At 40.8% G+C, this 23,053-nt stretch overlaps 1 long non-coding RNA gene across 1 annotated transcript in view; it reads right to left on the reverse strand.

Moving 5' to 3' along the window:
* LOC135313135 (uncharacterized) overlaps window positions 1-23,053 on the reverse strand; it is a 91,434-nt gene that overhangs the window by 55,607 nt on the left and 12,774 nt on the right. The window contains exon 2 of the long non-coding RNA XR_010372733.1: window positions 11,986-12,154. This is a non-coding gene — a long non-coding RNA (uncharacterized LOC135313135). The remainder of the gene's footprint in view (window positions 1-11,985; window positions 12,155-23,053) is intronic.

A 23,053-nucleotide genomic window follows, 5' to 3' on the forward strand; every position in this document is an offset into this window, starting at 1 on the left:
TATCACACTATTGACCATCTTTCTCTGCCCATGGTAATTCATAGTACCATCTCCCTGCTTTATTACTCTGGGAGTTCAGATGACATACTGCAAATAGTGACTGGTATCTGTATTACAGTTTGTATCACCCAGAATCACTCCTTCCCAAGTTTTCAAATGTGTGAGGCTCTTAGCTGGCCATCGTGACATCCACTGATCAGTTACACACTCAGGGTTGAAGTTTGTTCCTCATGAACTGGCTGGAAATTTTGCTGCTTTCAGTAGAAATTGCAGCTGGTAAAACTGAATGTCCCATGGGACCCAGACCCAAGCCTTTATCCGGGCTATATACAGACATAAAATCACATACATAACTTAAATCAGTGAAAACAATTGAAGGACAGGCTTCAGCTTTTGTTAAATGAATAGTGTTAACAAAAACTGCTGGGGATGAAACACCTTCACTCAGAAGTGATGTATTCAAAATCTTACACTGGAATTTGAATATCAAATTATTCAGTGCCCTCAGCTACTGGGGATGTGCAGGAGTAGCAATGCACTTTGCAGAACGATGTGTTTTGAGTAGCAGTGGTGGTGTTTGGTTGGTTGTTGTTTTTTTTTTTTTAAAGAAAACACAAATCAGTGTTTCTGGAGCACACTGCTGTTGGGACAATCACCTCAAACTAATAAGTAAAATTGGGATTAAAATATAGTTGACACAGGAGTGAGGGCATTACCTTTGGAAGAAATCCCCTCTCCAAGGTTTATTACATTTCAAAATAAATCCAGTTTGCTTAATCTACAGTTAGCATCTGCACTTCATGCATTTTTTTCCTAAACAAAGATAAAATACCATGTACAAACTAATGGTTTAGAAATAGCTTTCACATTAATCACCCAAGTACCAAATTGGTGCCAATACATTTATCTTGGCTGTGACACTTTCAGAAGAAGGATAGATAAGTAAACAGCCACAAAATACGGAGGTGCTTAGCTCAAGTAGAATAAACTCCAGTGTTGGTGAAAAGGGAAATATGAAAGAGGCCATTAAACACATGCTCACACAAATCTATTTACATTTAAAGAACAAGAGAACCATTTGCTGTAACTAAATGTAAGATAATTAAAAGTGGGAATTACCAATTAGAACTATATATTAGCAATAAGTACTCTTAAAAATACTGCAATGCTGAATGTGCCAATACTATCAGTCCATTTTATTTTTCAAGCACTGCCATTTCTAAGAGCTCTACACAGAACTTTTAGTATACAGCATAGTTCACTGATTTCTTATGAGGACAAAGCACACAATTTCCCCTGGAATTAAATGTCCACTAACGGGCAGCACATACTAAGTAGCCTCCCTTCCAGAGGCTGCTCACTCTCACTGTGTATTGACCTAAGCATGCATGCACATGAGTCCAAATTTTATGATTGTTTGCGTAGGTAGAGCATAACCTGTATCAGCAACCACAATAATACAGTGCACCTGCAGAAGCAGCCAGGCCTGATGGTTGCAGGTTGGCACTTTCTTCTCTGTCCACGTTCTCCAGCAATGTCTAACCCCTCAAGATGGTTACCCTTCTTCCATGGATCTCTTTATAGTCCTTAATATCAGGGAACACTTCCAAATACCAGGGGACACTTCCAGTGTAAAAACTAAATTTGTTCCTTTGAAACCAAGCTACCTGAAGACCCATTCAGTAGTGCTAAGCACCACCCAATTCCTGGCAGAGGCAGGGCCAGCTCCAAGTTTTTAGTATTGCCACCAACAGACTGATGAGGAAATCAGTGCCTCTGTCAAAAGAAACCAAACCTAGGCAGCATTACGAGGATGAGTGAGACTGGGTAAGTGACACATAAGTACCTTCCCAGTTATGACTGAAACAGGGATCTGCAGCTGCTTCTTGGGTAGGTAGGAATCATGGTGGGCTCTGCTCAGACCCTGCTCGGGAAGGTCTGGAGAAAACTGTGTACCATTTACAGAGTCCAGACCTAACTTCTCTGCTGGAAGCCTGATGCACTGAAAGCTGCCTTCTCAACTATTACTCCTTTTTTTTTTCTTACATCCTTCACCCCCCACCAAAGCCTAACCAAAAGCATGAAGAAGTGTAGAAGGTGCTGCCAAAGTCAAAGCTGTGGTGAACGCTATGCCTATGCAGCTACCCACCGTGCCGAGGCTTATGGGGCTGAGAGGTAGGACAAGAACAGGACAGGGGAACCACATGTTATACCCTGAGACCAGCTAAATCTGTAGCCCAGCTCAGGCTTGGGACCAGGCTCCCTGAGCCCTGCTCAGCAATCAGCTGCAAGACTCTCTCCCCCTAGTGCATAAGTAATTATTCGAACTGGAGTCACCTTTTAAATAAATGGAGTCTCCTGTTCTTGCGGGGAGGAGAGAGATAAAAGAGCATCAGATGCCGGCTCCTTTTTGCATGAATGCAGCCACGTGTATCTTCCATTAGCACAAAAGAGCTTCACACGCATATACACACTGAGAAGATACTCTGCCCCCATACCTCTATTGAAAGGAGAACAAAAGTACTGAATGAATGGCAACCCTAAATACAGTGGTTAATAGAGTACCACATATATCTGACAAGCAAGATAATATGCCTGCAGCCAAAGAAACACATTTTTATTATCAGTAGGTAAAAGCAAGTGGATGTAGTGTTTCTTACAAATTCCTATTTACACATTTCATAAAACCTTGATTCCCTGTAGTCCTGTCCATGAAAGCACTTCAAATTCATTTCTGTTAGTAACCCAATTCACTGTTATGACAGCAGGCTTTAGTCCCTACAAAACAGCAAGACTGAGACTATTGCAGGGTCTTTCTCCTGCGGACAAAAGAAATGTCATCCATGAAGATCTCCTGGATGACAGTCCCCATCAGATGACACAGATGCATATGAAGATGGTGATTCAGGTCAAGGAGAAACACTGCAGTAAGACTGTTAGAAACAGCAGGGAACGTGTAAAACAGAGACAAGCTGCTTTGCCAAGGAGTTATAGTTTAGCATCTTTCAGAAATATAATGCCACCATAGCAGCTCCTCAAGGCCTTAGCAGAGGTATGTGCTGCAGGCTAGGAGGTTCCTTCACCCCAATGATCTTGTAATCTGAAGAGGCAAAATTACACAATACTTGGCAGGGGGTAGGTAAGCAAGAGGGGAAGACAGTTGCTTATGTATTTTTCATATTTAGGCCTAAGCTGCGAGGTGTCCTGAGTGCAGGCTTAAATACTGGTGTTTGCAAAATAGTATACACCTGCTCCTGATACCCACAGACTTCTTGAGTAGTCCGGCCATGAGCCCATATGGGAGGCAATCTTCATAAAAATATAAGACCATCTGTATTTATCTGATTTAGTACCATAAATTGCTCTCACATCAGTGGGAATCATTGTTTTAGTTTTAAACTCACCTCATTTGGTACCTCTGAACACTTATTTACCTTTCAGGTTGGGTTGGGGGGGCCATAATACCTCTTCTGTTAATTGCTTTAGAAAACTTTGTCCTGTATGTGTTTGTCAGGATAAGTCTTCTCTAAAGCTTACAAGCGCAAAGCTTTCGAAATTCTCCAGTCCCCTTTCTGTGGCCTCATATTTCTTCTCCTTACCTCTGAACTCCATTTATTTGCTCACAAACCAACTCATGACAACATTTGTCAATGAATTTAATGCTCTAGTTAGCAAGGAAGAAGCTTGTTCGCTAACATTTATTATAAATACTCTTCGCTCAGCAGGCAATGGACTATACAGACATTTGACTAAGAGATAAATTGCAGCAAATAATTTTAGGTATTTTTTTATCCACTAGAAGTAGTCAATCTGAATTAAATGCAACAGAATGATTTTCATGGTGACAGCTGTAGCAAAAAGGCTCCTATAAAAGATATGTCTGTACATAAAAAATAGTTAATAGAAAATGCTGTCTGTAGACAGAAGGGACTACATAGTATTGCATAAAGCTCTTGTTATGCCAGGCAAATGGCCACTGGTCAGCAGCTGTATGAAAGCAGACCAAGAACCATCTGAAACATTTCAAACAGTGAAGGAAGGAAAAGTAAGTTAGGCAGCTTATAGGGTTGTACAGAGTGCCTATGGAGATTTGGCCTCTAATTCATACTGAAATTAAGATGCTAGGCTACTAAAATACTTTTGAAGATCATATTAGGTACATATCTGCTTCTCAAGGGACCCATATGGTCTGTGGTGTCTGGTCCTCAAGTAGGTCTATAGTGCTTCTAAATCCATTAAGGACTCCTGAACATCTCAGAGTATTTCTAAATTGCCATTTTCATAACACATTTCCTAGAGGAAGCTCTGAGTCAAAACAACTTCTGCTGGAAGCGCCAAAAGAAAAACATTACTATGATGCATGGAGCATTAGTCGCACTGCAAAAAGAAACAAAATAATGGAATCTCACTGTAATGATTTTCAAAACTATTAACTTTGTTAATGAGTCATTAAAAATTTACTCCCTGCACTGATTCAGTGAAAGAACAGAGTCATTCATTAAAATCTCATCCAAAACGTTTTAATCCAGCTGCCTCTTAAAATGTATGGACAATGCATATGTTTGGTTTTAAATTACAGAAGTTTGGAATGTGGAAAAAAAAATCTTTTTGGAAGAAATAATGTAAAAAGTTTCCAGTAAAACTAGAGTTTTACTGCAGATGTGTAACAGCAGTTAAAAAAACAACAAAAAAGGGGTGGAGTCACATCAATGGAACTATGATACACATTAAATACATTTTTATCATTATTAAACACCTCTGCTCTGTTGCTAATCATATATTTAATGCAAAATAATTAAACATGAGTCTACAGAACAGGAGGAATGTATTAAAGGACACTAATATTTAATTTTCCAGGAACACTAGTCCAATTTTAAAGGGTTTGGTTTTTAAGGACTAGGCAAAGGACAGTAAGTTGGCAGCCCTGCCAGCTCTTATGATTTCGTTACAAATCCAGTGATATTTCATGCGCAAGTTGTGGTTCCCAAAGCCCTCTAACATGAAAGAAATTCTCAGCTTTTCTTTTATTCATAAGTGACTTGCCTTTCAGCTGGCAGAGGAAAGCTTGAAAATGTAAACTCTAAAGAAATACCCAGGAGAAATACACACACACACATCCTAGTGTCTCAGGATTTTAAGGCAATCTCATGATTTACGGAATCTTTGCTCGCAATTTCTCTACTTTGGCAAGTGACTAACTGTTCTGAAGTAATCTATGAATATGAATACACAACTACAGTATCAACACCGGGTGCTATTGTATTTTAAATTTGAACATTTTTCTTTGAAATGCAATGAACTAACACACAATGGTACTGTAAGAAAAGTCGCTAGGAAATAAAAAGCAGGTGCTTCTCAAGAGCACACCAGAGGGAAGGTGGCCAAGTTTCAGGCTTACTATCCTCCATCATGCTGCCAGTTCTGTTTTGCTATGGCTTAGGATCCTAGATCAAAAAGTCCTTCCCAGGACGGAAACAGGAGCATCTACTGGAGCTGTCTAGTTGGACAAGTTGAAAGAGATAATTTGGAAGAAGAAAGAAACTGAGAGACATTTCAAGTCAAGGAAAGAAAATCTGTAAGTCATAGTTTGTTTTACTATTTCAGCACAAGCAAGAGGGTGACATGCAAGACTGCAGGAATACCCTTTCCAGCATTGATCTGGACTCTCAGTCACAAGAACCTCACTACCCTCCACCACTCTAGTAGGCTTTTAAACTGTTTCTCTCGGCATCCTTTATAAGCAAAAGTGCAGTTTTCAATTAAACCTCTGGGGGTATGATTGGAATAGAAATATCTTTAGCTTTGGTAAAGAGAGCGAGCATGAATTACTAAGAGGCAGGACAGTTTTATATATTAGTTTCGATAAAAAGGTTGTAGATCTGTAGAGAAGATGATAAACCTACAAGAGCTGCCCACATATTCAACATGAATTTTCTTGTGGGCCCCAGAAATTCTTCCAATCCTAATGGAAATCATTCTATGTATTTTCCAGTCCCCCCCCCCCAAAAAAAATCCACTAGAAGAATACAAATGTTCAGAAAAACGTAGAGAAAAATACTGCATGCAAAAGGCTGCACAAATCCTATGCAATGGTACATAGCATCAAGTGAAAGGAGTATTCCGGTTACCTGAAGGTCAAGCTACACAGCTGAGCTGCTTTAATCATCCTGACAAACGCGTAAACTATAATTAATTACCCATCTCACCAGCTCAGGCCAAAGATGAAGAAAATAATAAACCTTGCTAAAGACCTTCCCAGTCAGTTCACCAATGAGGTTGATTAAGGAAGTCTTCCCCCTTGGCTACTACTTATAAGGACCTAGGAACATTTACAGCAGGAGGGTAAGGCATAAAGCACTCCTGTTGCCGTCATCTTTTTGGGACAAGAAGGGGAAGACTTCGGAATGGTTCCATATGTGTTCGTGTCACAGGCCAGAGCATATGACTGCTATGCCCCTGATCTTCAAAAAGCATTTATGGTTGCTAAATAGCAGCAAGACAGAAGGAAAACAACAGCTTCATGAATTTCACTACATTTTTTCCTGTCATGAGAAGCAGCAGCTGTGCTAGTTCCCTTTCCCAGTACTACTCCTGGCCAGTCCCTTTGCTGCTGCAAGAGTCTGTAAATCAAAGGCCATGAAAGCAAACATCAACCTTTCTAAAGTTGTCATTAAAATTTAAGTCAGGGCTAGTAACTGAGTGTCTGTGTTGGTGTAAGGCAGTGTGACACTGCTGGATACTGGGTTAAGATACAGATTAAACTCTAAGGCTCGCTAACTCCAGCGAGACCCAGATTTCACCTCCGAATGTATTCTTGCCTCTGACATCAGGTCCCTGGGCAAGTTATTTCATTGCTCACTATTTACCTTGCCCGTGCAGTGCCAGCACCTATGCTGATAACTGTGCCAGCATGGCAGGGACCACTTCTTAACCATACTTTTAAAACAACTAGCACAACGAACCCCTGACCTCTATTCTTTTCTTATCAACAGTGACTAAATATATTTAATCTTTTTGTAGGGGCCTTTGAAGACAGCCACCCCCATACTCCTGTTTTATTTTCTATGCCCCTTTCTAGGAGTAGCTGTGAGCAGGAGGACAAGGTTTCAAAGTCTCTCCATGATAACCTCTATCCACTCCTCACCAAAGTCAAGAGGACTTTTCCCCAGGAGATCCACAAACTTTCTAGTGTACCAGCAGTCTCCCTTCTGCTGAGCTGTTTTGTGGAGATCTCTGACAGAAATGTGTAAAAACATCTAAGGAGACACTTTTCCAAAACAGCAATTAATCATTGGAAACAAGGCAACAACCGTGTTAATAAATCATGGATAGATGCCATCATCTTTAGTTACCACAGTTTTCAATGCATTTCATTTCAATTTCTTGTGTTTTCAATTCCTTTGTGTTGTTCTCATTGCCAGTGCACGGGCTGCTCTTGTCAGTGGTGAGTAGGCTGATCCTGGAAAGTGCTCAGGGCAGCCACTGAGGTGCTGGGTGCCCCTAGTTTCCATCAACATGGCATAGGAACTGAGCAAGCTGAGCCTTATGTAGGATGAAGCACAAAAAATACTTTGAAAATAGATGTTTCTCCTCTGGCATCCAGCAGGGACAACATGCAATTGGCTAGTACACTGATGATTATTTTTCCATTACTCTGAGAGCAGTTTCATCCTTCTTTATTTCCTCTAATTGCCTTGACAGTATTTCATAATCTGATCAGTGTGGAGCAGATTTTAAAAATATATGTTTTCCTTCTACACATACTGTTAATTGTTGACAATCCTTAAGCAGTTTTGTTACGCAAAAACGGCTGCTTGCTCTGGACCATTTCACAATGTGAGAAACACAATGTTCCCCAATTGCTGTGTTCCGATTCCTGTGCACATGAAGGATAACCACAAGATTCAAGTATCCTACTGGAAACCAAGGTACTAGTGTCTGCCTCAGGGTTGTGCTTGCAACACCATATGTAATCAGAAAGTATCTCTTAATTTCTGCTCTATGTCCATGTGTTGACCAAGTGAAAATAATAATAATAAATCTTCTTTCCCTAAGTATTTTTGTCTTATCTACTTATCTTAGCACAACTTCTGGGACAGGAATGTCTTGCACTGTGTGCACAAACAATACAGCATCACACAATATACCAGATACTGGCTTGGCTGGTAGCCTCTAGCTGCTACAGTAGTATAAAGAATAAAAATTATTGGCCATATCTAAATGGCATTTGAAAACTGATCCTTCTGTACCTCTGCTGAAAATCCCTACTGCTCCCGCATTAGAACTAGTTAGCTCGTCATCAGACATATTCCTCTTGAATTTTTCATCCCAAAACTACAATACATAGTACTTTCTTATTACTTTCTGCTATGAATGCTGCTACATTAGCCTCAGCATAAACAAAGCAAATGGCCTTCAGTCCACATCCCAAAAAACATACTCCAGATGGACTCCCATTTTAAACATGAGAAATGGATGTCCACCGAGGTCAAAATAATAACTACAAAGTCACATGGGAAGCAGAAGCAAAGAGTGGTTGCTTTGGTCTGAGCTGTGCAACATAACATTGCCTCTTCACATTAAAAATCTTCCTTCCCATCCCTGCACACAACACTGCGGTTGGGTTTTAGCATAGTTTTAACCTTCAAAAATGGTACTCTCTCACATTTCCATAAACTTTATCTCAAGATATGATTTCTAAACAATCAAACTATTTCCTCTTTGAAAATGCCTCCTTTACTTCAGCATTTTTAAGCAAAAGCAAAAGGGCAAGGCAGGAACAAATTATTTGCAGATTCAGGCTACATTCAGTGGGTAGTTACAGTTAACAAAACCCAGCATTTTTTCATCAGATAAACTATTCAACCAAAGCACTGTGCACATATCTGCTGTGAACACTTTAATTTGCTGCTTCTTTATTGGGTTTTGGAAGGAGTTATTGAGTTGCCTTATTGATTTTTAGTGAGTGAAACAGTAGTTTTCGTTGGGATCTTGACTGAGCTAATTGATAAGCTCTTGGTAATAAACAATAGCAGTGGCAAAAAAGTAAATGAAATGCAGTCAGAGCAAAAAAACACCTTCAGAAACTTGTGAAATGGTATCATTGTATCTACAAGCCAAGTGTTGCTGCAGAAACACTGTTGGAGTAACGAGTGCTACTGGAAATGTAATGACTGCACACTGAGTAATTAACATGTTACATGAATTACTGATACATCTAAGGATGCATGTTTATTTTAGCTTGCTGGGCAAGATTAAGTAAAATAAAATATTCTATAATTTACTCAGTATGGAGTTTTTATTTCCTACAGCCTGGTTATAACTTAAAATTGAAGATGCGATTACAGACATATCCTCTGAATGCACAGTTAAATCAGTAGGGTTCAACTTGAAAACCATATCGAAGACCACAGGCTGATCTCTCATTGCAAACTATTAATAACTATTGACCCATTGTTCAAACAACTTGCGAATGGCATAATACAGTATAAGTCACTGCATTTCATTGGTCTAATGCCTTCTAAGTCATGCCTGATGCAATGTTAAGTCAATTCACTCAACAAGCAAAAAAAAAAAAAAAAGCCATGGTTTAAGGGGAATATAGTCACTTCACCCAGATAATACAGATATAATGTGGCTGTTCAATCAACTAAGTGAAAGTGCTTGTTTCCTTGTTTCTTTCCCTTCTCAATACACATGTACTTTTCAATATTATTAACGGCCATTATGAAATCTGCTACAGTTGACAGTTCAAAACGTTAATCCATAAGGTCAAGGAGGAGAGGCTAATGCAGTTAGTGTGGAGCATGTTGGGCAGCTATAGAGTTCATAGCTTCCACAATTGGATAATAAGGTTTAATTATGCAAAAGATGTAGGCAAATGCCTGGGGGGGGGGGGAAGGGGGAATAAACAACAAAACCAAAACAAACATCACACCCAAAATCTTTAGAAAAGCATTTTTCACTGAAAAAAGCTTTCCTTTTTAAAAAGGAAAGTTGAACACTGACTATTGGCAAGTGCCACTGACACTTGGAAATACCGCTGTAGCTCCTCATAGGTGTTTCTGTACCAGAGCTTCTCTTCTTCCACGTTGGGGGGCTCAAGTGAACTACATTTCCCATGAGATGCTGAAAAATTCCCCCTTCCTGAGCTGCTGTGACCTCAACTCCCTGCATAAGACATGGTCCAGAGGGCAAGCTCCATCGCCAGGAGGGAGGGAGAGGCTTACTGCCACCCTCCACAGAAGCTACTGCAAACTGTCAGAGAAAACATGCCCTGCCTGTCACCAAACATATGTCCCATTGCAACAAGGCTTGCCTTGGACACAAACTGGCATTTTTTGCCCTTTCCAGATTTTGAACTTTGCTACTGCTACTGCTTCTGCTTTCCTGAGCTCACTTAGAAGATACAAATGGATGCTCTCCTGAAACTTTGAACACATTTCAGACTCACCTTCACCAAGACTGCAAAAGGAGATGGCAGATGAACACAAAGGCAACGTGCTTGACAGAAAGACTCTTTGCCCATCACATTAATTGTATTAAGTGAGACATCGAGAAGCACCTCCTCTGAAGTCTGCTAGCCTGCTTGTTTGTATGGAAACCACTGTAAATTTATCAAGCCAGATTACAAAATAAGAAGGAAATATATGCAAGAATGCCTGGAAGTCTAGTATCTGAGCACAGCACACAATGACATCCTCACACTTTGCATGGAGAAAGATAGCCAGTGGATTGCTGAGTATGCTGAAACCACCCAAACCACCATACAGACCTTTACAGGCCAGGAAATTGGGACAAGGTGCTTTGGAAGGGAAAATTCCTCTTAGCACCTGTTAGGCACCTTGCTAGGTCAGGCTCCCATGTTTACCACGTGGTTTGAGAGAAGAAGGGCTGGAATTGGAAAAAGTGGAAAAGGAAGCTACCATTGCTTGCTAACAGAAGGATGCAGAGGGAAAAAAGGATACAGATGAGGAGGTTTGAAATAGGACTTGGTGTTAAAAGTGCCATAGCAGGTTAGCAACCATATTACTTTGAGGCTTTTTTCTTTCATTTACAGAAAAAGAGTTGAGGCTCTTCAGACAAAAGTGATAAATGCCCTTGCTCTGGCTCTTACTCAGCCAGTGCTATTATACACCTGCACAGTTCAGGTAGAGCACAGCTTCCTGACAGGGAGTCAAAAATAGCTCCATTTGCCTATAGTTCAGAGGCAGCTGGAATCACAGCTCTTATCTCATGGAGAGAAGAAGAGTTTCAGCCTTGCCAAGACAAGTCAACCACAAATCACCCTGATCCCAAACAGTGTCTCTGTCCAGCCGTACATACGCAACCCAGGCTCCTGATATGAACAGGTTCCCAAGCATCATACTTATTCCCTTCCTTAGGAAGGAAGGCACATAAGAAACTGCTGCTTTACCCCATAGCCTTCTTTAGGGCTCAGCATGCCCCAAGCCTCTGCAAAGTAATTGCTCAAGGAGTTCCTGGGATTGAGGAGTGGGTAGATGCTTTTGCAAACAATGAAGGCTTCATCCACAGATGGAGCAGGATTAGGCATACCTATAGGCAGAGCTGGTTTTTAAAGCAGCTGTTCAGCTACTTGTATCCTCGGTGAGACTTTCAGGTTTTTTAAAATATTCTTAATGCAATTTGTCAACTTGCAGGGAGAAGGAGAATCAGACAACTGTAACTATGGCAATAAGATCATTACTGGTGTGGAAGATCTAGCCTTTCCCAATGCTTCAGCAGCCTTCATGCATGATGCTAATTAGACAAACTCTTTGCAATTCCTTGAGACTTCTACAGCATTGAATGCAGAGGCTCAGCCTCTAATGAAGAAGATTCACTTAAAATTATGTGACATAACCATTGTTGTAACGTATGTTAAACAAACCTTTTGGCCTTTATTTTCCAAGGCTGCATATCCTTTTCCATTACAGCACCAACTTTAAGGACTTACAGCTAGTTATGGAAGGCTGACACACATACCTGTGTTGCAGTGGGTGGGAGTATGCCCTGCTGGCTCACCCGGTGCATATCTCTTCATGCTTCTAGGAGAATAAATAGTTCCCAAAGAGTGCCGAGCCATTTAGAAATCTGGTCCCTTTGAGTGCAGAGCTCTTTAAACAATCATCCCTGAAGTGGGTGCTATAGATATCTGAAAATGAGACATAAAAGGTGGTTAACAAGATGTATAATTTTTTAATCCCGTGGTCATATCTGCTCAATCTTGCAAAGACCGGGCACTCATTCAGTTTTCCTACCATGAGTGACTTAAATTATATTCTTTTGACTATTACTGTGAAATAAAATACATGTGCAAACATCTCTGAGGGCTTAGAGGTGACATTGGCTAGTTGTTTTCCAGCAGAACTGTTTCCATTAGGAACAGCTTATAGCCAGAATTGAAAGGCTTCTTGGGACCATGTCCCTTTTGATGACGGATCATCACTTGCTTTTTCCCTGGCTGGTTTACCTTACCAGATCCTCAGTAGCCCTCCTGTGAGCTATCACATTCCCCAGTTCTCAGGTACCAGTACATGGAGGACTTTCAAGGACCACATATCCTAGCTGTGGTGCTGCTCATCCAATTAATCTGACTGTAATGAGAAGGCTAGCATCCCAAGCCCCTTGATTTCTCATAAGGTAGCCATAGCCCCAGACCCAACACTGATGTTCTCTAACCACTCTTCCATTTTCTAGCTCAACAAGGTTTTCTGCAACCTCTGCTCAGTGCCCAATTCTTTATTTCCTCCAAAGCTTTACAGATAAAATAAGACAAAGGTGAAAGAGGGAGGTCTTGATTGCCTGTGAAGCACTCAACCCTTAAAGTCCTTTTTTGCACATCAGCTTCCTCCCATGGTTTTAGCCTTTCTAATTCTGGCCCAAGCTGTTATGCTGCCTGTGCTGTTAAGTAGTAAGTTTCAACCTTGAGCTATGCAAAACCTTTTTCTCTAAATACCCCGAGGCTACTGAGAAGGCTAAATAATCAAGGCTTACATAATGCTTTGATGCTAATTGTCAGATGAAAGATGCCTAAGGAACAGGATACAATAAACCAGAAACAACCTTTTAAAAATATTTTATTATTTTTTTTTAAAAAAAGGATTTCTCCTGAGTCCCTGCAGACAGATCTAAGGCAAAGGTAAGACATTCTGGATGGGGCAAAGTGAGGCACCACTCCACTAAAGAGATGACAGCACTCTAATGGCAGCTTAAAAAGTTATGGACAGAAGAGGCAGCAACCCCAAAAGCTGATATAACCTTCTTATTTGTAAAGCCACTGCCTCCACTGTTTAACTCTTCTGAAAGAAGAGGACAGAATTCAACAGGAAACATTTTTGAGCAAAAGTGGACTAAGAGGATGAAGTTGGTATGATGTAGTTACAGAACATAAGCTCCCATCAGGCTTTACTATATTACTGTGCCATCAAAGCCAGTGGAATTACTGTGCTAGAGTCAGGAATAAAAAGAGAGAGGAACCTGCAAACATCTTATAATTCTGGTTTTGTGTTTTGTTTTTTTTTTTTTTTTTTTTTTAAAGCTGTATTTACTACAAATCTTGAAACAGCTTCATTATGTGCCTTGCACTGCTTCAAATGTTTCAACAGTTGTTCTTATTTACTGTCATCTACATTCCCCTTTTGAAGCCGATTATTATTCTTACTGATCAACTCTTCTTATTGCACAAAAGTTCCCTGACGCAGGCAGACTTATTAGGTGGTTTTTGTAAAGGTTGTCTGGCTTGTTACTGTTCGACAAGCAGCCATTTATAATCCCAAAGCTTAACAATTACATTAATTTTAAACTAATGGTTGGAGCCATAAATTCTCTCCAGTATTCCCTGCAGCTAAAGAAACTCAGTAATCAACAAAAAGAAAACACCAATGATATTTCATTACTTCTTTATTTTCTTGTCACACATGCTGCAGTAATATACAGAGATAAACAAGTGCCTGCTTTTCAGATTTCATTTTGAACACAGAAATCACTGTAGGGCACACAATAAAACTTTATTTTTAACTTATGCACCACAATCAATAGTTAATCCTCAGCTCAACATTTGATACAAGGTGCTCTGCTTAACCTTTTGTCTGCTGTCTCTCTCTCTCTCTCCTGTTTGCATGCACCATGATTTCAATTAAGCTGTGACTGAATAGATCACCTCTGGGCAAGATATCTTTCCTTAAATTAAACAGCACTTTGCCTCGTGATCTTAATCAGGAGCTCCTTGAGGAGGAGGCTCTGCAGTTGCAACTGGGCACCAAGTCCCGGCCTCTCAAGCATCTCCGAATAGAGCAGTGTATGTGATAGACAGGGAGAAGAAGAGTGGGGCTACCACATGCTGATGAAATGATCGGTCATTGACAATAACAAGAATACCGGTGCCAAGAATAACAACCTGTTCGAGGGGAGGATGGTAAAAATTCAGCTTTTCAACCAGGACAGTACAAATACAAATACAAGTTATTCAAAAGCTCACTTTAGATTAATTTGTCTGTCTGGTCTATCTTCTCTGAGCAAAGCTTTCTTTAGGGTCACCACAAAATTTTCAGAAGGTTAAATCATAAACTTTTTGTGTCTGATATTTCAGTTAAATAAATGCTAGGCAAAGCACCATAAATTTCACTATTGTGAAGAATAGTCTACCTTCTGTCAGACCCCAAATTAGCATTTCTGTGATCCTGAAAAACCACTTTTCTATGGATTGTGAAGTGCCTGCTTGAGGCTCCCTACAGAGCAAAGAGATACTGTTGCTGTAACATGACCACTTATTTTAATCAGGTCCTTGGACATTTGCTTCTAACAGGACCTGCTGAAGATGTACAGCTTGGATGGAAAGGCTAGCCAGCCCTAATAAAGGCTCCCAATGTTTTCATTAGATCCACTGTCTTCCTTCTTGATCAGATCTGGTGCAGTTCAAGAAGCTTCACAGAGCAGACGACCAGCGAGACAGACATAACCAAACTACAAGTGTTCTCCTCTTCTTCTATAACCACGTAAACTACAATATATTTCTGTTTAGGTATTCAGAGACACTCCCAATCTGAAATGCAGAGTCCATGCTAAAGATTCCTCTAAAAATACCATAATTGAGTAAGTACTTGACTTCAAGCAAGCCTTACAAAAGATGGCAACGGGCAGCAAAGGGGTATTCACACAGCCTGCATTAAGCAGTTGTCTTCAGATGCTTAAGCCAGGAGTCTGGTCTCTGCAGACTCCCTTAACCATCAAAGGAGAGAAGCTTGGTTGGAATGACAGTGCCACGACTGGGGCAAGATCAAACAACACTTTGTCTTATGTCTGTAGATTCAAATGCCATAGCAGGTGAATAACAAAAAAAGCAAAGGAGCAAAATAAGTCTAAAATCAATGTTGCTTCACGTACAATCATTAAAACTCCACAGACCAAATTGCAACATGTCAAAATCGTATCAAGCGTGTTGAAAGCTGATACCACAGTAAAAGTTTCCAATTAAGAAACACACTTCAATATGGGAATATATATTCATTTTATGATTGATTTTGCCCTTTTTTGTTAAAATAAGATAAAAAGGTCAGGTTTTAGCTAACCACTACACAAGAAGTGAATATTTCTGCTGCTGCCACATAACTCCCATGATCTGTACCCATTAATTCTCTGTGAGTTGCTGTAAAGGAGTACTGCAAAATACTGCAATCTCCACAAAAAAATTGGTGATGCTACAGAGGGGCAGTGATGCTATGAATCTGCAGATCTGGTTGTTTATGCCCATTTCTCTGCTTGTACAAGAAAAACAACAAAAAAAACCCCAAGAATAAAAAGAGGCTTCCCCACCACTGAGGATGCGAGAGGTGTATGCTATGTGTTTACCTACCTGTCAAGTAATCCTCCTTTCTATGCTCCTTACAGATCAGCAGGGCAAGACCACTTTCCTTCTAAAACAAGTACTTTAGGTTTACTGTATCCTTAATGATTTGACATTTCAGGGCCTCTGTGCGGACATGTGATGGCAGGCTTGTAAGTAGGCGCCCTTCTTGATGTATTATGGGATGCTCCCTCAGCAAATCCTACTTCTATACGTAGAGAGCCCGGCTCCTTAATGGCACGTTTAAGAAGTGCACACAAACACAGGTAGGGATCGTATCCCTATGCAATGAAGCACAAGTGGGGTTGTTCATCTCAAAAGAGGTTGGGGAGAGCCAGGGGATCCCCAGAGGCTATGATGCTTCTTTGTGGATCGTTTCAGCCTTTCCCAAGAAGTGTCTGCTCCCCAGATCGATACCTGACCTTGTTATACAGTAATCCCCAACTGCACCTGAATGTGAACATGGACCAACGCAAGTATGATTGCTCTCTTGTGTCTTTTTGGGTGTTTTTATAAATGCCATAGAAAGTTCACCTGCATTTCATGAGTGGAATAGAAAACACTGAACAGCTCTGCTCTGCAACGTCATTTTATATTCCCAAGAACCAACATACATTGTCTTGCAGGTGCCATCATTCAAACATGCATTCAGCATCCAATTTAAGGGTGAAAGAGGCAGAAATGGGGGAACGGTTTTGTCACATGGGCTTTGCTTAACCCTTTTGCACATCTCCCTTCTCTGGAGCGCACCATTTACAACTGCCAGGCAAGAGGAAAGACCTTGTAAACTTTGGTGCCGTTTCCTTCTTTTCTGAAGTAAATTGCTTAGCAGTAGACCACACATTTGTTTTAGTTAGCCTCAGTTTTAAGGAATTTATTACAGTTTGTGTGTGGTCTTATTTTTAGCAGCAGAGATTAAATCTCCCTTCTGACAGAACCACACTGTGGAACCTTGGGCATGTCTGGTGATTTCTGTACCTCTTCCTGAAGAGAGTGATGATCATTACCTGGCCTCTGTCTATCATGAGTGGATGCAGCTTTGGGAAAAAGGCTGTCTAATTTTTAACGAACTCAGTGACTCACACACCAAGAAGCTGCTGTCATTTGAGATCTTAATCATTATTACAAACAGTTGAGGCAGGAAAACACCCTGTGCAAAGAATTGGTTAAAAGATTCCAAATGCTATGGTTTTTTAATTCTTCTGTATTAAGCCTTCTGACGGGAACAAGATGGTATTTCTGCCTGGAATAGTCTTCTGCCTTGAGTTCAAACTGACAAAGCATTAATGTATGCAAATATGCAGCCTACAGCTTGTTCATTAGGAAACGGAGAAGTAGAGGAGAGTATGTAGGCTAAATGTCACTAAGACATATAAAGCTCTGTGGCTATATCAAACTCTTCACCATACTAGAAATAGGAAGGTGCAAAGTGTAAAAAGGAGACAATATGCAACTGCTCTGCTCCCAAATGCGTAACAACGGGTAGGTGCAAGATAAGCCAGGAGTGCACGGAGACTGTAAACTTCTGTGAAGAGACCTCTGTAATAAACCTGAATATATTAAGAACTAAAACTGCCTGCAAGATTTCCTTGTTTTGCACGGACTCTTGACTCAGAAGTTTGTTCTACCTGGATGTATTTGCTGCACTTTGCAATGCTTTGACCTAGTTTTCCCCATTCTTCTTCTGTATAAGTTCAGGTTTGCTCACTGCTTGTACCACTAACAGCATTGGGGATGTTGCTATAAAGCAGAGACAGCGTTAGCCCAAAGGACTAAGAAGGTACAAGGAAAAAGCGAATTCCAGTCTTGGACTACCGCTTCCATACCTCAGGATTCGCTTCTCTCAGCAGGTGTCTGCTGAAGAAACTGGGTTTGCCTTTTCCTTCATCAGAATAGCTCACAATTTCCTCCTTTGATCAGCACCTTACATGTAATGGTTTTCCAAGTTCACGGCCACACACAAATACACAAAGCAAAATCTGCAAGCTCAAAAAAGACACCAATTCTGCTAATTGCCAAATGGGGGTGAAGAATTATATATGTCAGCCACATTATTAAAATTCAAAGACATGTCTTTGAGGCTGTCCAAGCTGTCACAGAGTTTGTCATGTTCAGAAGGCAAGGACAGGCAGAGGATTTAATTTTAATATTTTTAAAACAAAACCATTCCGTTTAGAATACATTTAAATGATATGAACTAGCCTAAAGTTTCAGCCCTGGTGTTGTATCATTTCACGATGGGAAAACAGCAAAGAATGTAAGTTTCACCTGACCTTACACGTGGCCTTACTAATTCTCACTGCCCTACTTCCAGGCCCTCACGTTTGCACAAAGCCGGCAGAGGCAGCACAGCTCACTGCCACAACCCACTGCTGCAAGCCGTTTTATTTTTCACCAAAAAACTGTTTCATCCATTTGCATCATTTATTTTGCTGAAAATGTGAAGCCAGGCCTGTATTGTCTGAACAGAACAGTTTCATTTTTTGAGTATTGCCCTATTTTTTTCTTTTTAAAACGTGATCAAAATCAAAACAAAAACTCTGCCAGATCTAACACTAATTTTTGATGAAAAATTCATTTCAGAATTCTTTTTGTTATCCCACTTGGAATAAAAATAATTTCTGACTACAAAACAGCTTGCATAACAGCAAATCGACACCCAATGCCTTCCTAATATAAGCAGAGAAAAGAGCAATGAAGCAAGAATATACCTGCTTTTAGTACTTGGCTTTTAGCACAATATGTTATTAGTGAAGAATTAGCTGCCTGGGACAGTCAATGGGTATTTCTGGTTTTAGAGCTGACTTGAATCTTTGTTCCAGGGGTCGCACTTCGAGAGGTATAAATCAGGAAGGCAGTGCAACTCGGATACAATATTTGACCTTCCTCATAAAGCTTTACTTCCTGCTCTTGAGAGATAAAGGGGAGAGGTGGAGGATAATTTCATACACATATATATATACACACACACACATATATATTTAAAAAAGTTTTTTAGCTCTCATTGTTGAGGAATAAAAGCCCTGATCTCTAAAGGCATGAAGTCCAGAAAATACAACCCCCCAAAAAACAGGAATTAAAAGATAAGGGTCTTCTCTTATTATACAGCATCTCTATCTCAAGAGAGCTGACAGATGTCTGGTGCTATACTTATTTTTTTCACTAGACAAAAAGCAAAATCACAGACGATATATTTCAGCAGTTTTGTCTTATTAATCCACAGAGCCACCAGATGGAGCTGAGGTTATGCTTTTAACAAGGGGGAGTACAATTAATTTCTGGAAGGATTTCAGTGAAAAATATGCAAGTGTATAATAAACAGACAAATGTGCATTGACACACTGTACTCTGTATAAATTAGGTATATTAAAGGTTTAAACAAATAATTTGAACGAGCCATAGGAACTAGTAAATCAGTTTCACAAGTCTCTCTTCTGCCTACTTTCTGGGTGTCTAATAAGGGCTAGCTTTCCTTGACTGGGGCTCCGCTATGAACCATTAATACTTAAAAATGTGTGGGAGTGCAGTCCCTTTGACACCTCTGTTTCTTTTCCAAATATAATTGAAATTGGCCAGCAGCTTGAAAAACTGTGAGACTAAACAGATGAATATACATGTCCAGACAGCAGAATTATTTGAGCCCCACTGCCTGCCTTAGCAACCAAGATGTAAAACACCTAAGGAACTTAGGCACCAAAAACTGGGCTTACGCTTCAGAATACTTTGCATATGGGAAAAATATAAGCTTTTCCCCATATATATCTTTACACACACATATATACATACAGGGGGCAAGTACTGCAACGCTACTGCTAAAGCATCGGTACAAATCTAAGGAAACCGTACCGCTTCCTCCTCACACTCACACAGTGGGCCAGAAGACCCAGACTAAATTACTGGGACAGCAGTGATTCAAGTCAAAAGGCGTATCTATGCCAACTCCATTTAAAATATCTTGCTAACATTTTCTCTCACATTTTAATGAAGCTGGCTTGAATCCCTGGAGTTTAAGGTTGTTATAACTCAAATGTGTCAAACTTATTATATACACAGTTGTCATTAATGCCTGCTACAAAATATATGGCCTGAATATAGTACTATAGTAGGTCCTGGAAAACTTGATGACAATTACTGCTCCTTCCAGCTTCACAGTTTACACAGGAAAAGGCAGGCCTTTTCTGAAGGGATTTCAGCCTGACCAGAAAAGATTCAGGGTGGGAGGAAGGCACTGCAGTCTGTGTTACAGAGCGACTCTACCACAGCCAAACAGAGAACTGTCCAAAAAATGATGAACATTTGGTTTCATCAACAGCTTTGAGATTTCCAATTCTGAATTCATTAAGAAGCAAAATTAAACATGACATTCCCTGAGAAAAAGAATTGCTTTGGACTGATTTAACACTGTGCTATGAAATAATTTAGATTGCATTTATACATTGCATTGTAAGTTAAAGATTATACCATAAAAAAAAACAAACAACAAAACCCAGAGACTTCCCAGAGTCAAAATGGGATGTTTTGACATTGTTCAAGCTTTTCCTCCCCAGCTCCTTCCAAAATAGCAGCACAGAAATCAATTCATTTTCAGGAATTATTTGGATTGTGATGACACCAAAATGAATATATCAGTTTCACCAAGGTTTCTCCGGCTCACCTCATCCTATGGTCCAGTTGAGCCCTTGAACCTTCAAAGCTCATTTAGCGCACTAATAATTACATTTTACCAGGACTGAAAAAATTGCCCAGCTGTCCTGAAGGCTACTTGCATTTCTCTAGATGGCATAAACTCTGGGAGGTTTAAAGCATTCAGCCACACAAGGTTCATCACCCACGTCCCTCCTCCCAGCCACCTTCAAGTATTTTCTTACTTAATCTTCCTCATGTCCTATGCTTCCTTTGCAGTAACTGGTTTTTTTCTTGACCTCTTTGCCTGCAAAACCTTTCCTGATCATTCACTCAGAGCTCCACATCCAGCCAGACCTGCTCCCACCCACAGTTGGTGCTGGAGTGACAACACAAGTGCTGCTGATTGCAAAGGAGGGCCAGAACTGTGCCCTGTGACTGGAGAAACATAAAACAGCCAGCAGGGAACAGCATCCCCTGGGAAATCTTTCTTTTGTTACGTGAGAAGGTCATGCCCTTATTAGCCTCCAGAGCTGATGTGCAATTCCCTTTCTGGGCTGGAGGCTTATGCCTAGGCAGCCATGGCCTTTTGCTGTGCCGCTGAACCTGCTACTGAAGCGAGTTCTTCCTCTGTACTAAAGTATTCATGCTCCACATATAAGGTATATAAGGATGTGCCTCCAGGAGAAAATACATATATATATATTTTTTTAGCTATTTTTCCCGATAACCAGCGCTGTAGATAAGCTTTGTTCTTTACTGACTTCAGAGAGAACTATTGGTGAAGGACACTTTTGCAGCTTGCATGATCTGATGCTGCTGCTGGCTGGCAGATGCCTGAGCTGCTGAGACAGAAGAGCCTTTTCCCCCCACTCTGTTTCCTCAACCCAGTGCCTTGACTACCATGGAGTACAAGGTGCCTTCCTACACCATCCCATGCGGTCTGTTAAATACCACAACGGGGGCAAGAGGTGTTTACCGTGCAACCTTCTGATACTTGCTATGAAAAGGGAATGCCTCCACTACCGAACTGGGTTTAACTGTGCCCACCTGCCCCAGAGGTTATACCACAGCATCTATTTGCTTTGCAGTTATCGCACCTTGTGAGAAGAGAGGCCCTGCTGCCAGTGGAGTTTAGTTGAGTTAAGTGGCTATTCACTCCCTGCCTCAGGAGCCATGAATTAGCAGCCAAGACAGAAGCTGCATTCCCAGATGTCCCATGACTCACCTATGAAATACCAGAATCAAGCCGATATTTCTTCAGCAAGCCCACAGTCTAAGCTCTGATGACTCAGCTCTAAATTAAGGATGGAAGACCCTCTGCATTAATGCCATGGGTCTTTGGGAAAAACACAGCTGTCTGAAAAGAGAGTTAAGAGGCATCCTAGTCTCAACATGGGTTTCTAAGAAATCGCTTCGTTCTTTTTCTCAACACCTTGAGCATGAGATGGATGAGAATTGCCGAGCTGTAGATGAATCTCCTCCTTTGCCTTCTTTATACAAGATTTTATCATTAACTGTACAAAGCATGCAGTTTTCCCAGCTTTATAGCTGCTTTAATATGTAAAGTCTCCAGTAATACCACACGTAACTACCACCCAATAAACCACGACATCACTGGTGCATACTCCACCTGTATGAACAGGCGAAGGAGTAGACAAGAAATTGAGGATGAGTCAGGATACAGGGTAACATGCCAGTACATGTATTCAAAAGTCATGAGTCAGCAACACTGGTGTCAAGTCCAGCCCTGGATCCATAAGAAACATAGAACTGGACTAGAAGTTCCAGTGCCAGCTGAACTTTCAAGCTCCATCAGCACTCTTTAGATATGCCAAACCCCAGATAGGACTAAAATGCCATTGAAACAGCTCCTATCCTGAAGGATGCACAAACCCTAAAAGAACAGAGAGTCTGAGGTCACTGGAATCCAATCCTACATTAAAGCGATTTCCTCGGTAATCAATAGTCAAAGCAGCCTTCAAACAGTGCAAACGCACAAACCTTTTGCTCCTTACAACTTTTCAATTAAAGAGGGACAAAGATATATTTAAATTATGAAGTGGTAAAAGCTTTCTAAAGTGCCCAACCCAGCATAGCAAGCTCTAACTGCAATATTTCTCACTCAGCAACACTGTCTGCAAAGTTTCAAGGACAACTGCAAAAAGAAAAGGAGTAACACAATATGGTTTTACACTGCACTCAATGCAAGTATCACAAGGTCTCTGTTCATGAGTCCATGCCACACACGCCCAGTCTGGACACACTGGGGAGGATAAGAGGCCACTTTTTGACCTCTGCTGCTGATGTGAAATCCAAGCTCCACTGCCTTTAGACAGATACTGGTCTGATACTGGGCATGGCGGTAGCTCTGGAACATCCTGCTTGTGCAGCCACAGCACAAAGGTCCCCAAAGGCAGGTGAGGCCATGTGCTAAGCTTTGAGGCGGAGCCTGTGCAGCAGCAGCAGGTGAGGCAGAGCTCAGTTCACTCCTTGTAGCAAGGCCCAAGCCAGCCAGGTAGTGCTTCGGGGTGCAGACATAAAGCAGCAGTGCCATCTGCTACCGCTGGAGTAAAGGCTCATTCC

Source organism: Phalacrocorax carbo, chromosome 4, assembly GCF_963921805.1.
Source record: "Phalacrocorax carbo chromosome 4, bPhaCar2.1, whole genome shotgun sequence".
Taxonomy (NCBI): domain Eukaryota; kingdom Metazoa; phylum Chordata; class Aves; order Suliformes; family Phalacrocoracidae; genus Phalacrocorax; species Phalacrocorax carbo.